This window comes from Saccoglossus kowalevskii, chromosome 20, assembly GCF_978046115.1.
Source record: "Saccoglossus kowalevskii chromosome 20, keSacKowa6.1, whole genome shotgun sequence".
Lineage (NCBI taxonomy): Eukaryota > Metazoa > Hemichordata > Enteropneusta > Harrimaniidae > Saccoglossus > Saccoglossus kowalevskii.
The window spans coordinates 4,493,049-4,509,033 of record NC_140660.1 but is presented as its reverse complement, the minus strand read 5'-3'; the positions used below and the strand labels follow the sequence as shown (position 1 = coordinate 4,509,033).

The 15,985-nt window shown below is 37.2% G+C and overlaps 1 pseudogene across 1 annotated transcript in view; it reads left to right on the top strand.

The window, feature by feature from the left end:
• LOC146729929 (uncharacterized) overlaps window positions 1-15,985 on the top strand; it is a 50,967-nt pseudogene that overhangs the window by 13,089 nt on the left and 21,893 nt on the right. The window contains exon 3 of the transcript XR_014927969.1: window positions 6,795-6,875. The product of XR_014927969.1 is annotated as an uncharacterized LOC146729929 (transcript). The remainder of the gene's footprint in view (window positions 1-6,794; window positions 6,876-15,985) is intronic.

The following is a 15,985-nucleotide window of genomic DNA, read 5'->3' as shown; positions in this document are numbered from 1 at the left end:
ACATATATAGGTACTACATGTGGACCTCTCAGATTTGTTCATTTTGTGATGATATCTTCAATTCTCTAATTAATTTATTTTGGTGAATATTTTTGTAATTTTCGGTAAAAAGTGATATTTTTGACTTCTTGTTAAAAACTGTAAGTCCGATTGCTTTGATACTATTCATATTGTTCATTTTCTAATGATGTCTTCAGTTCTTTAATTGAAATGTGCATTGCTAACAGCGGAGCTATCTCAGCCGATAGGCTGCTTGTTTTCATAGTTTTGTTTTCATTTTTTTTATTCTTGTTGTCTTTTTATCTGTAGTTGTTTCTTTATTGTTCTCTCTACCAAAATCCCACACTGGGGATACAGTTTCTTTTTGTGTGTATGTGTGTACGTATGCAGTGACTGGTAGATGAGAACCGACTATTCGCTTCCAAAGATTAAACAACGGCGATTTTTTCTGTTGTTGATATTAAATTTATACATGTATGGTGTGATTTGTTGATATCCATGCTCTGGAATACATGGGTTATTTTCCCTAGTTTTGTTTTCATTTTTTTAGTGATGTTTTTTTTAATTTCTAGTCCTTAATTACTATATTCTCTGTATAAAAATCACACATTTTGTGTGAGTGTGATTGGTTGGCAAGAATGGGTCTCTAAACAAATTGGTGACCTTTGATAGGGAGTGGGTTTTTTTTCAACTTTCTGTGCATCAAAAAAAACCACACACATTGTACAGACAGGAGACAGGTTTAATAGACAACAAATGGAGAATGACACAAAAGTCTACAATTACAGGTCTGTTTGAATTGTTAGAAGAGCACCATGTCGTAATTGTTAATCCCTTGGGCACCATTGTCAACTTTTAGCACTGTCAACAAAACAATTTGTAGTCTGCTCCTCCACACATAAAATGTTGATAAAAATTGACAAATCTTTTGGTCAAAAACTGAAAGAAATATCTAAACTTGTCTGTATGGTCCAAAATGGTGATGAAATTTAGTGAAAATTTTTAAAAATGTGAAAATATTTGCACTTAATTTTTGGGCGGGAAAGCTATCTGGCACTCAAAAAGTTAAAATAGGTCTAACGTGATGCCAATAGTGTGACCTTCACACAATGGTTAGAAGTCAACCTGCTCTACCCTGTTAATATTTATCCAAGTCATTGAGGTGAAGGTTCATGGTGCAATTACCTGGGGATGTTGTGGGGAATAGACCATTGTGGTTTAGGGGGTGTAGCTAGTCTGTGGGAGGGTGTGTGTTAGGAGGTAGTTCTACCTGTTGCATAGGGTAATTACCTGAGCAATGGTTAAGATTTTGGGATGTTATGAGGAATAGACCATTGTGGTTCAGGGGGTGTACCTATCCTGTGGGAGGGTGTATGTTAGGAGGTAGTTCTATCTGTTCTACCTGTTGCATGGTGCAATTACCTGGGGGAGATCACTTTAGGGGATGTTGTGGAGAATAGACCATTGTGATTTAGGGGGTGTAGCTAGCCTTTGGGAGGTTGTGTGTTAGGAGGTAGTTCTACCTGTTGCATGGTGTAATTACCTGAGCGGTGGTTAAGATTTACAGAGTTACGAGGAATAGACCATTGTGGTTCAAGGGGGTGCTGTTAGTTTATGGGAGGGTGTGTGTTAGGAGGTAGTTCTACCTGTTGCATGGTGTAATTACCTGAGGGATGGTTAAGATTTATAGAATTACGAGGAATGGACCATTGTGGTTCAAGTGGATGCTGTTAGTTTATGGGAGAGTGTGTGTTAGGAGGTAGTTTCAACTTGTTGCATGTAATTTTCTGAGGGGTGGTTACATTTAGAGATGTTACCAGGAATAAACCATTATGGCTCAGGAGATGTAGCTAACCTATGAGAAGGTGAGAGTAAGGTGGTTGTTCTACATTGCTCTACCTTTTATATATGCTTCCAAGTACTAAATGCATAGGGTGTAATTACCTAGCTGGAAGTTATGTTTTATATGGATAGACCATTGTGTTGGATAGGGGTGCAGCTATCTAGTGGAAGGGTGAAAAAAAAATTGTGAATACTTTATTTTCGCTTTTAGCTAATTTTCTCTATTTTCGCTGAAGGAATGATTTAGTGTAAATAAAATCCAGCGAATATACCTTTTTCCCTGTATTTTACATTAAACTCATCAAAAATCAGTGAAAATAAATTCCAAACAAAACACCCAAAAAGTCTTTTCAGCGAAAATTAATTCCAGCTAAAATAAATTATTTTACAGTATATTTGTCATCATTAACACTCTTTGGCTTTGTATGTTCTTGAAGGTTTGTTACATTGTAGGTATGTTTGTCAATGGATACCACCCCCCCCCCCCCAATACTCTCAAAATAAAAATGAGAAAGTGAGGCTATAATATTTATTTTTAATTTATTTTATTGTAATGTGACGTTTTTATATTTTCAAAATTGGAATTATTATGCAAATGATAGAATGAAATACCATGCCCCCTCCCCCAGAGTTTATAATGGTCTGCCCCTTACCTACCGAAAATTTAGTTCAGTGTGCTTATGTGTTTTGAAACACAGTGTTACAATTTTGTTTGTGAAATTTAACATAAATCCCTAACTTGTCATTCATTCACACGGACTTCATATCAAATTTAATACTACACACAAAAACACAATAACAATGCTTTGTTGATGTAATCCACTACTGTTACAGTCAGTGACATTATATGGTGTAATTACACACCACACTCATTTGCATAAAGCTTTAGTTACGCTACACCAATTAACATAATGCCTAGTTACCTGGCGTGGGATAATACCACTTCCATCGTGTTTCACACTGAATTTACCTCGTGCATGAAAAGTTATCGTGTTTGACAATTTAAAGGTAATATTAAGTCTTAAACTACATTAGAGTTGAGTTATTCCGTAATGACTGTTGTTTATTATCTGTCTGTTTCTGATTTCCAGTTAAGTGGTTTTGTGCAAACATTGCTATTATATTATGCTACAGTCAATGTCATGCCCGACTCCCCCCACCCCAGGCTGAGTTTTATGAGGTTATATGAGTTTTACCTGTAGACAAGGGGTGGTGGTGAGGGTTGGGGAAAATGCCAAGTTTAGTGTCCCTATGTCATATCCACTGTTAAAAATACTATTTGTACTACAGACTTCATTACATAATCAAGAAGAATACAATTTAAATACTGTAAAATACTTTATTTTAGCTGGAATTGATTTTCGCTGAAAAGACTTTTTGGGTGTTTTGTATTGAATTTATTTTCACTAACTTTTGATGAGTTGAATGAAAAATATAGGAAAAAAAGTATATGTATATTCACTGGATTTTAGTTTCACTGAATCATTCCTACAGCAAAAATAGTGAAAATTAATTCCATGTAAAATAAAGTATTTTACAGTATTGTTGGTTAATTATATGCGTTTTATTGCAAATATGCTTATAATGCAGTACGGTAAATGCAGTGCAGACTTTACTCATTTTTGGCAAAATATCACATTTCTGTCATTTTTAATGATTTTTTAAATTAATTTAGGGTAAAACAGACAGGTATTATGGCTTTAAAAAGATTTAATCAAAAGTTGTGGTCAATATTTACATTGGAAATCAGCTGACAGTAGCAAACACTAGATTATTGTAATGTGAGTTGATAACACCAGTAAAAAGGTTGAAATCTGAGCTAGTAACACTGTATTTCATATAAGTAGTTTTCAGTTTTGCTATTTCTGTGTCAATGTCTTGTATAGACGTGCAGTTATCGCTGTATGCAAGATATTTAACGTATATTCTTCAAAATACAAAATAGCTATATGCCCTCAATTGACAGAAGTTGGCTACCCGAACTCGAAATATTGACCCTGTTCTAGGAAAATTTGTTGGTGAAAATGATTATATCCAGGATGAAAAATTATTGTTTTTTTGAAAAAAAAATTCCGTTTTTGTAAAGTTTCGTTCAAATTTAACTACCACGTAATTCTTTTTTAATTGATTAAAATCTGTCACATTTTTTTTGAAAAAGTTGACCCATATTTAGAGAATTTTTAGGGGAAGTAATCCATTTGTGTGGCATGTATATTTTCCCCATGTAAATGCAATTTTAGAGAATTCGACTCACTGCAATAATAGCTTGAATAATAACGATGTCAACTTTTCTTGAATTGGCTTACATAAAATTGTACAGTATACAAAAAATATCAGTAGAAACAAGCGATGACTTCTATGTTCAGAAGTGTCACTTGGCACAAAAATAATAAAAAGCAATTCTCAGTTTCTTATGATATTCACCCATTGCATATATATTTTTTCAATTCAGACAAAAAATTTAAAAAGTTGTGGAGGTCATAGGTCATCAAGTCTTTGAGTTCATTGGTTGATGGGATTCATTCGTAGAGAAGCATAAAAGATAACTATAAAAAGCTTGTGCAAAGTTTACACACCATTATTGAAATGATCTGTTTCCATGGTAACCAGTAAATCAAAAATTTGTATCATCTAAATTATTATCCCTCCATAATTTTTTTTTTATTTATTTGTTGTCATTATTGAACAATAACTATTGGCAGCTGAATACTGTATATTGGGGGAAGGGGGGTCAGCGTTTGCTGCCCTCGCTACGACTTGTGATTGCATAATGGTATAAGTGACTGTTAATGACAGGTGGTCGTAATAATATGTAAATTACGTCTGTGTTGTTCAGTTTCTCATTTTATTTTCTGTTCATACCTGACTGTGTGCGTTATATATATTGTATTCATCAAGTATGTCCATGGAGTTTCAGGTACACATGTAGGATTTGAGTTTAGACTGGATGATATATGAGTGTAGTGTATCTGATATATGAAGTGGTATATATGGAACATGTTGTAGTATATATGTAGTTACTACCTTGTTGTCTGATGATACATGTATACATGGTATATTTTGGTTACTTACTTTGTGGTATACTTCGGACATATGCGAATAATGTGATGGTATATTTGGGGTATCTATAATGGTATTTGTGGGAAGTATGAGAATACTGCAAAAAATGCACTCAGGCAGTACTGGAACACATACTTCTGTTGGTCGATACAAACACCATACTGCCTACATGCATACTTCGTTGTATTCTCATAATAACCTCTAGTGTATAAAGTATATACCGGTACTATGAGTACATATGGTACTATATACTATGGTATATAAATGGTATATACTACAGAGTATATATAGAATCAGAGGTACATTACTTGGGGTTTGCAACGCGCATAGTACTGTATGGTGACATCATGTCAAGATCCCATTGAAGTCTCATCTCGTAAACAGCGAGACTGATGCTACGACCGACATGACATAGGCGGTTTGTAATAAAACATGTATTACCAAATTCATAGTGAAAAAATGTAATACATCGAAAATGTACAGAAAATATAGTTTATCGTAATCCGTCATATCGTGAGCAGCTATTGTGATCCACCTGGACATCCCAGTACCCTAGTTGCCTCGTTTATGCGAGAGCGAGATTGAAACAGGATTTTGGTATCATGTCATTGCAGTTGCAAACCCCAAGTAATGTACCTCTGATAGTATACAGGTTATATAAATGGTATATAATATGGTAATATACGTGTTGAAATATCCATGACTCATTGTTTGTACACTATTATACCTCACAGGTTAACCCCTTGAGCACCAAATTTTTCCCCGCTTCAAATTTAGGTAAATTTTTTCACATTTTATGTAATTTTCACTGAATTCAATCTTAATTTTAGACCTAAAAGACAAAATGTTACATTGTTTCTAGTTTTTGTTCAAAAAATTTGAATTTTTCACGACATTTCATGTGGAAAAGAGCAGACTCTAAATGGAACTACTGTGGAATACTTTATTTTCGCTGAAAAGGCTTTTTGGCCGTTTTGTTTGGAATTTATTTGATGAATTTAATGTGAAATATGGGAAAAAAGTATATTCGCTGGATTTTATTTTCAAGAAATCATCCGTCCAGCGAAAATAGGGAAAATAAATTCAAAGCGAAAATAAAGTATTCTACAGTATTTTGTGGATGGCGCCTGAAATTGACTTTGGTCCTTAATGGATTAAACCTACCAATACACTCACATTTCAAAATCATTACATTTTGACTCAAATCATATTATTTTGCACTCTCATATCTAATTTTCCCATTTTTTTTTTTATTTGTCTTCAACTCATTGTGATTGAATCATATCATCCATCCTACAGCAAAAACAACAGGTAATTAGTGTGTTAGTTTGTTATTTACTTACTCAAATCTTTAAGTTCATTATTCTATGCATGCTCATAAAAGTATTAAAGCGGGGGAGTCGTCACCTGCACATGTGTCAGATGGCCATCGTGCGTCATTGTTTACAAACAAGCGTCTACCCATGAGCCTTTGCATTTTTAGCATGTGTTTTGAGTTAATTACAGTAAAATACATTATTTTCACTTGGAATTTATTTTCGCTGAAGTGATGATTCAGTGAAAATAATATTCAGCGAATATACCTATATTTTATATTTAACACATCAAAAATCACTGAAAATAAACTTACTACAAAACACCCACAAAGTTAGTTTATTCTAGCTAAAATATAATATTTGACAGTATAAAATTAATCGGTTTCTGTACAAGAATCAGAATTGATTTTTAGTTCACATATTAATTATTCATTAGTTTCTCAGTGTTCTAATGAGCTATCAAATGTTTATGCTGACAAAATTGGAACGTTTTTTACACCAGAATGAACAAGTTTCTAAGGAAACGATGGAACTTGAAATTTGTCTTTTGTATTCATTTTATTTTTGTATTTTCAGGAGGAAGAGTTAGAGAGAGTGAAACACTGGGTGTCAGATTCTGAAGATGATGATAAGATAAGTGATAGAAAGTCTAGCAGAGTAAGTCAATATTTAGTGTTTTCATCCGTCTTGATAGCCCTTCCCTCTGAGGTATTCCTTCCATGTTGTTGTCTTCTCATGTGGCTCTCCCCAATGGTTGTCTTTCCTCCCCTGTAATTGTCTTTCCTCCCCCTGTAATTGTCTCTCCTCCCCTGTAATTGTCTCTCCTCCCCTGTAATTGTCTCTCCTCCCCTGTAATTGTCTCTCCTCCCCTGTAATTGTCTCTCCTCCCCCTATAATTGTCTTCCTCCCCTATAATTGTCTTTCCTTCCCTGTAATTGTCTTCACTCCCCTGTAATTGACCCACAGCCCCTGTAATTGTCCCACAGCCCCTGTAATTGTCCCACAGCCCCTGTAATTGTCCCACAGCCCCTGTAGTAATTGCTACTTCTCTGTATATGTCTCTTCTTCCCTATTGTTGTCTCCCCCCAGTAATTGTCTTCCCTTCCCTGTAATTGTCTTCCCTCCCCCTATAATTGTCTTCCCTCCCCTATAATTGTCTTTCCTTCCCTGTAATTGTCTTCCTCCCTTATAATTGTCTTTCTTTCCCTGTAATTGTCTTCCTCCCCTATAATTGTCTTTCCTCCCCTGTAATTGTCTTCACTCCCCTGTAATTGTCTCACAGCCCCTGTGGTAATTGCTACTTCTCTGTATATGTCTCTTCTTCCCTATTGTTGTCTCCCCCCCAGTAATTGTCTTCCCTTCCCTGTAATTGTCTTCCCTCCCCCTATAATTGTCTTCCTCCCCTATAATTGTCTTCCTCCCCTATAATTGTCTTTCCTTCCCTGTAATTGTCTTCCTCCCCTATAATTGTCTTTCCTTCCCTGTAATTGTCTCTCCTCCCCCTATAATTGTCTTCCTCCCCTATAATTGTCTTCCTCCCCTATAATTGTCTTCTTCCCCTATAATTGTCTTTCCTCCCCTGTAATTGTCTCACAGCCCCTGTGGTAGTTGCTACTTCTCTGTATATGTCTCTTCTTCCCTATTGTTGTCTCCCCCCCAGTAATTGTCTTCCCTTCCTTGTAATTGTCTTTCCTCCCCTGTAATTGTCTCTCCTCCCCCTATAATTGTCTTCCTCCTCTATAATTGTCTTCCTCCTCTATAATTTTCTTCCTCCCCTATAATTGTCTTTCCTCCCCTGTAATTGTCTTCACTCCCCTGTAATTGTCTCACAGCCCCTGTGGTAATTGCTACTTCTCTGTATATGTCTCTTCTTCCCTATTGTTGTCTCCCCCCCAGTAATTGTCTTCCCTTCCTTGTAATCGTCTTCCCTCCCCTGTAATTGTCTCTCCTCCCCCTATAATTGTCTTCCTCCCCTATAATTGTCTTTCCTTCCCTATAATTGTCTTTCCTTCCCTGTAATTGTCTTCCTCCCCTATAATTGTCTTCCTCCCCTATAATTGTCTTTCCTCCCCTGTAATTGTCTCACAGCCCCTGTGGTAATTGCTACTTCTCTGTATATGTCTCTTCTTCCCTATTGTTGTCCCCCCCCCAGTAATTGTCTTCCCTTCCTTGTAATTGTCTTCCCTCCCCTGTAATTGTCTCACAGCCCCTGTGGTAATTGCTACTTCTCTGTATATGTCTCTTCTTCCCTATTGTTGTCCCCCCCCAGTAATTGTCTTCCCTTCCTTGTAATTGTCTTCCCTCCCCTGTAATTATCTCTCCTCCCCCTATAATTGTCTTCCTCCCCTATAATTGTCTTTCCTTCCCTGTAATTGTCTTCCTCCCCTATAATTGTCTTCCCTCCCCTGTAATTGTCTCACAGCCCCTGTGGTAATTGCTACTTCTCTGTATATGTCTCTTCTTCCCTATTGTTGTCTCCCCCCCAGTAATTGTCTTCCCTTCCCTGTAATTGTCTTCCCTCCCCCTATAATTGTCTTCCCTCCCCTATAATTGTCTTTCCTTCCCTGTAATTGTCTTCCTCCCCTATAATTGTCTTTCCTTCCCTGTAATTGTCTTCCTCCCCTATAATTGTCTTTCCTCCCCTGTAATTGTCTTCACTCCCCTGTAATTGTCTCACAGCCCCTGTGGTAATTGCTACTTCTCTGTATATGTCTCTTCTTCCCTATTGTTGTCTCCCCCCCCCCCAGTAATTGTCTTCCCTTCCTTGTAATTGTCTTCCCTCCCCCTATAATTGTCTTCCTCCCCTATAATTGTCTTCCTCCTCTATAATTGTCTTTCCTTCCCTGTAATTGTCTTCCTCCCCTATAATTGTCTTTCCTTCCCTGTAATTGTCTCTCCTCCCCCTATAATTGTCTTCCTCCCCTATAATTGTCTTCCTCCCCTATAATTGTCTTTCCTCCCCTGTAATTGTCTTCACTCCCCTGTAATTGTCTCACAGCCCCTGTGGTAATTGCTACTTCTCTGTATATGTCTCTTCTTCCCTATTGTTGTCTCCCCCCCCAGTAATTGTCTTCCCTTCCTTGTAATTGTCTTCCCTCCCCTGTAATTGTCTCTCCTCCCCCTATAATTGTCTTCCTCCTCTATAATTGTCTTCCTCCCCTATAATTGTCTTCCTCCCCTATAATTGTCTTCCTCCCCTATAATTGTCTTTCCTCCCCTGTAATTGTCTCACAGTCCCTGTGGTAATTGCTACTTCTCTGTATATGTCTCTTCTTCCCTATTGTTGTCTCCCCCCCCAGTAATTGTCTTCCCTTCCTTGTAATTGTCTTCCCTCCCCCTATAATTGTCTTCCTCCCCTATAATTGTCTTCCTCCTCTATAATTGTCTTTCCTTCCCTGTAATTGTCTTCCTCCCCTATAATTGTCTTTCCTTCCCTGTAATTGTCTCTCCTCCCCCTATAATTGTCTTCCTCCCCTATAATTGTCTTCCTCCCCTATAATTGTCTTTCCTCCCCTGTAATTGTCTCACAGCCCCTGTGGTAGTTGCTACTTCTCTGTGTATGTCTCTTCTTCCCTATTGTTGTCTCCCCCCCCCCCAGTAATTGTCTTCCCTTCCTTGTAATTGTCTTCCCTCCCCTGTAATTGTCTCTCCTCCCCCTATAATTGTCTTCCTCCTCTATAATTGTCTTCCTCCCCTATAATTGTCTTCCTCCCCTATAATTGTCTTTCCTCCCCTGTAATTGTCTCACAGCCCCTGTGGTAGTTGCTACTTCTCTGTGTATGTCTCTTCTTCCCTATTGTTGTCTCCCCCCCAGTAATTGTCTTCCCTCCCCTGTAATTGTCTCTCCTCCCCCTATAATTGTCTTTCCTTCCCTATAATTGTCTTTCCTTCCCTGTAATTGTCTTCCCTCCCCCTATAATTGTCTTCCTCCTCTATAATTGTCTTCCTCCCCTATAATTGTCTTCCTCCTCTATAATTGTCTTCCTCCCCTATAATTGTCTTTCCTTCCCTGTAATTGTCTTCCTCCCCTATAATTGTCTTTCCTCCCCTGTAATTGTCTCACAGCCCCTGTGGTAATTGCTACTTCTCTGTATATGTCTCTTCTTCCCTATTGTTGTCCCCCCCCCAGTAATTGTCTTCCCTTCCTTGTAATTGTCTTCCCTCCCCTGTAATTGTCTCACAGCCCCTGTGGTAATTGCTACTTCTCTGTATATGTCTCTTCTTCCCTATTGTTGTCCCCCCCCAGTAATTGTCTTCCCTTCCTTGTAATTGTCTTCCCTCCCCTGTAATTATCTCTCCTCCCCCTATAATTGTCTTCCTCCCCTATAATTGTCTTTCCTTCCCTGTAATTGTCTTCCTCCCCTATAATTGTCTTCCCTCCCCTGTAATTGTCTCACAGCCCCTGTGGTAATTGCTACTTCTCTGTATATGTCTCTTCTTCCCTATTGTTGTCTCCCCCCCAGTAATTGTCTTCCCTTCCCTGTAATTGTCTTCCCTCCCCCTATAATTGTCTTCCCTCCCCTATAATTGTCTTTCCTTCCCTGTAATTGTCTTCCTCCCCTATAATTGTCTTTCCTTCCCTGTAATTGTCTTCCTCCCCTATAATTGTCTTTCCTCCCCTGTAATTGTCTTCACTCCCCTGTAATTGTCTCACAGCCCCTGTGGTAATTGCTACTTCTCTGTATATGTCTCTTCTTCCCTATTGTTGTCTCCCCCCCCCCCAGTAATTGTCTTCCCTTCCTTGTAATTGTCTTCCCTCCCCCTATAATTGTCTTCCTCCCCTATAATTGTCTTCCTCCTCTATAATTGTCTTTCCTTCCCTGTAATTGTCTTCCTCCCCTATAATTGTCTTTCCTTCCCTGTAATTGTCTCTCCTCCCCCTATAATTGTCTTCCTCCCCTATAATTGTCTTCCTCCCCTATAATTGTCTTTCCTCCCCTGTAATTGTCTTCACTCCCCTGTAATTGTCTCACAGCCCCTGTGGTAATTGCTACTTCTCTGTATATGTCTCTTCTTCCCTATTGTTGTCTCCCCCCCCAGTAATTGTCTTCCCTTCCTTGTAATTGTCTTCCCTCCCCTGTAATTGTCTCTCCTCCCCCTATAATTGTCTTCCTCCTCTATAATTGTCTTCCTCCCCTATAATTGTCTTCCTCCCCTATAATTGTCTTCCTCCCCTATAATTGTCTTTCCTCCCCTGTAATTGTCTCACAGTCCCTGTGGTAATTGCTACTTCTCTGTATATGTCTCTTCTTCCCTATTGTTGTCTCCCCCCCCAGTAATTGTCTTCCCTTCCTTGTAATTGTCTTCCCTCCCCCTATAATTGTCTTCCTCCCCTATAATTGTCTTCCTCCTCTATAATTGTCTTTCCTTCCCTGTAATTGTCTTCCTCCCCTATAATTGTCTTTCCTTCCCTGTAATTGTCTCTCCTCCCCCTATAATTGTCTTCCTCCCCTATAATTGTCTTCCTCCCCTATAATTGTCTTTCCTCCCCTGTAATTGTCTCACAGCCCCTGTGGTAGTTGCTACTTCTCTGTGTATGTCTCTTCTTCCCTATTGTTGTCTCCCCCCCCCCAGTAATTGTCTTCCCTTCCTTGTAATTGTCTTCCCTCCCCTGTAATTGTCTCTCCTCCCCCTATAATTGTCTTCCTCCTCTATAATTGTCTTCCTCCCCTATAATTGTCTTCCTCCCCTATAATTGTCTTTCCTCCCCTGTAATTGTCTCACAGCCCCTGTGGTAGTTGCTACTTCTCTGTGTATGTCTCTTCTTCCCTATTGTTGTCTCCCCCCCAGTAATTGTCTTCCCTCCCCTGTAATTGTCTCTCCTCCCCCTATAATTGTCTTTCCTTCCCTATAATTGTCTTTCCTTCCCTGTAATTGTCTTCCCTCCCCCTATAATTGTCTTCCTCCTCTATAATTGTCTTCCTCCCCTATAATTGTCTTCCTCCTCTATAATTGTCTTCCTCCCCTATAATTGTCTTCCCCCCCAGTAATTGTCTTCCCTTCCTTGTAATCGTCTTCCCTCCCCTGTAATTGTCTATCCTCCCCCTATAATTGTCTTCCTCTCCTATAATTGTCTTTCCTTCCCTATAATTGTCTTTCCTTCCCTGTAATTGTCTTCCTCCCCTATAATTGTCTTCCTCCCCCTATAATTGTCTTTCCTCCCCTGTAATTGTCTTCCCTCCCCTGTAATTGTCTATCCTCCCCCTATAATTGTCTTCCTCTCCTATAATTGTCTTTCCTTCCCTATAATTGTCTTTCCTTCCCTGTAATTGTCTTCCTCCCCTATAATTGTCTTCCTCCCCCTATAATTGTCTTTCCTCCCCTGTAATTGTCTTCCTCCCCTATAATTGTCTTCCTCCCCCTATAATTGTCTTTCCTCCCCTATAATTGTCTTCACTCCCCTGTAATTGTCCCACAGCCCCTGTGGTAATTGCTACTTCTCTGTATATGTCTCTTCTTCCCTATTGTTGTCTCCCCCCCAGTAATTGTCTTCCCTCCCCTGTAATTGTCTCTCCTCCCCCTATAATTGTCTTCCTCCTCTATAATTGTCTTCCTCCCCTATAATTGTCTTTCCTCCCCTATAATTGTCTTTCCTCCCCTGTAATTGTCTCACAGCCCCTGTGGTAATTGCTACTTCTCTGTATATGTCTCTTCTTCCTTATTGTTGTCTCCCCCCCAGTAATTGTCTTCCCTCCCCTGTAATTGTCTCTCCTCCCCCTATAATTGTCTTCCTCCTCTATAATTGTCTTCCTCCCCTGTAATTGTCTCTCCTCCCCTATAATTGTCTTCCTCCCCTATAATTGTCTTTCCTCCCCTGTAATTGTCTTCACTCCCCTGTAATTGTCTCACAGCCCCTGTGGTAATTGCTACTTCTCTGTATATGTCTCTTCTTCCCTATTGTTGTCCCCCCCCCCAGTAATTGTCTTCCCTTCCTTGTAATTGTCATCCCTCCCCTGTAATTGTCTTTCCTCCCCTATAATTGTCTTTCCTTCCCTGTAATTGTCTTCCCTCCCCTGTAATTGTCTCTCCTCCCCCTATAATTGTCTTCCTCCCCTATAATTGTCTTTCCTCCCCTGTAATTGTCTTCACTCCCCTGTAATTGTCCAATATTTAGGTTATTGTTGAAAAAAATAATTCTGTTTTTGTTTCCAGATGTATAATAATTGACAGTATTTTGGTTTTGATCACATAGACACATTTAAAATAATTGTTCATCTCTGGAGCAGAGTTCTTATTTATTCATTTATTTATTTGTTTGTTTATCATTTGTGGATGTTGTTTATTTTTTTAAATCGGAATTGAATATTCTGTAATCACAAAACTTTAGACTTCATTAGAATATTTTTTAAATTATTAACATTATTCAACAAACAAACAAATATTTAAATAAATGTCATTAAAAAGTTTGTCAATATTACATACATATCATTGAAGTCATACTGTAAAAGGATTAATTATTCACTGTGTTTTAATTTTGCTCATTCCGCTGACTGGTAAATGCACTAAATTAAAACCCAGTGAATATGTAAAAATTTAGCATAGAACACATTATCTAAATGATAAAACCGTGAATTTAAAACCCACTGAATATGCCTGAAATGGTAAATCAGTGAAATTTAAACCCAGTGAAAATTAATCATTTTACAGTAGTTATGTTTGAACATGCTTCATCCTTTGGTGCAAAGAATTATTAAAATCATTGTTTTTTCTCTCAAAATCATATCAGAAAACTTAAGGCCTGTGACATGTGAACAATTTAATTTACTCTGCTAGAAATTTTCAGGATTTCAGGATGACTTTGTGAAAACAAAACTTTGCAAAGGTCACTGACACTGACAGAAAATATACTTTCAATGTGCGACTTTGGTTAAATACTGGGTCGTCATTTCATAATAATTGTATAAGTCAAAAATGGTGTTCAAAACGTATTAGGAACATAAAACAGTCCTAACGCATTTTGGCTAGAAATGATATTCTAAATTAAAAAACAGCGTGCAAACCAGCGTTGGACTAGTCTTGATATTAAAAAAAAAAAATTGTCGAAAGTTGAATGGTGTGGCTTTGCACCAAATATATAGAACTATTAGTACTTCACTTTTATATGTGAACAAATCTCAGACAATTACAAAAAAAAGTGATTTAAACGCAATTACATTCAATTTGTCTAAATAGTACAACATCTGAAAAGAGACGTTGCTTGACTGTTTATAATTTGTGTCTGTTACCATGACAACAGTTGACTCGGTTTTGTATGTTTAGTCTGGAAGCATTCTTATTTTAAACTGACTACAGTGTAATTACTTTGTAGCAATAATCAAAATACTTAATGTAATGAACTTTTTGATTGTTGACGTATCTCGTATTTCTCTGATCTTCTCTGTCGTTAATCGCTGTTTTGTGTCATACTCGCAAGCCATATTTTTGATTTCTGTTAAATTTGGAAATGATCAATTTGCCGCTTCAGTTGTCATCTAAATTAGTAAGTGTACGTCTATTTTAACACGTAACTCACATTAAAAATGTTTTTTTCCGGTTTCGACAATTGTCGAGTGGGGGGACAGTGATTAGAACTGACATTGTGATGTTTGCACAAATTGAAATTTTTTTATTTTATTTTATTTGATATTTTAAAAAAGCAGATGTGTACAATTGGCTCTTCCCTTCCGCCAAAAAGTTCAATTTTGCATCAAAAAGCTTTTTTGTGTCAATGCTAGCACATTTATGATCATTCTTTGTTTAGTCTTTTTATGTAGATTTTATTTTAGTTTTTTTCTATGTAATTATTTTTTTATGTAGTTTTTACCAATCACTAGGAAATTTGTTGCCACTTTCATACGATTTGAATAAACATATAAGAGTCAAATACAAATCATATAAGGTAAATGTAAGGATCTCAAAATATCTTAATTTTTTATTTAAAAAAAATAAGAAATTCTGAAAAAAAAACATAAAATAAGTTTTCAGAATTTTTTTTTCAAAATTCTAGAAAAAATAAGTTTCATTAGGGGTGTAGTAGCAGGCAACAAATTACCACAACCCAGACTCTTCCCAGGGTACTTTAGTGTAGTGACCCGCTGTTCTTATTTGGGTTGCCATTAGAGAACAATAGCAATTAGAACAGTGCAGGTTATTAGCATATTATTATTATTATTATTATTATGCAAATTAGGTCAGTGCTATATTTTATGGCATTTCAGTTGAGAACGCAGCAAGAAACATTGCATCTCTGCCATCAACAATCACTCATTGCGCTGTTAATTTATTTAAAGTACACATGTTTTTGTGGTTACCCTTTCTGTCTGTCTGTGTGTGTGTGTGTTTCTGAATAAGAGTAACATATCACTGTAAATTCTCCAATTTATGCATTCACTGAATGGCAAATACAACACAGAAGAGATTTATCAATGTTGTAGTACAATTTTTTGGCATTGATTTTGGCAGAAAAACAGCACGATTTTTTTTTAAATCAAGAAATTAGTAATTTTCGAAAAATAATCTCAGCATTGAAAACTTTTTACAGCGATTACAGCTCAATGTTAAAATGAAGTTCACCCATTCAATCTACTCACGATAAACATTGAATGAGTATCAGTGACTATGAAAAACTAAATTATACTCAAATTTAGGCAATAGGAAAGATTGAAATGTTTGAAAAATAATGCCTAAATTAAAGTATTTATGGTTCGTAGGCAATAAAGTTACTGTAAATAAATTTATTTTCACTAAAACATTATGTTCCATCAAATAAAAACCTACTTAACCCAAGT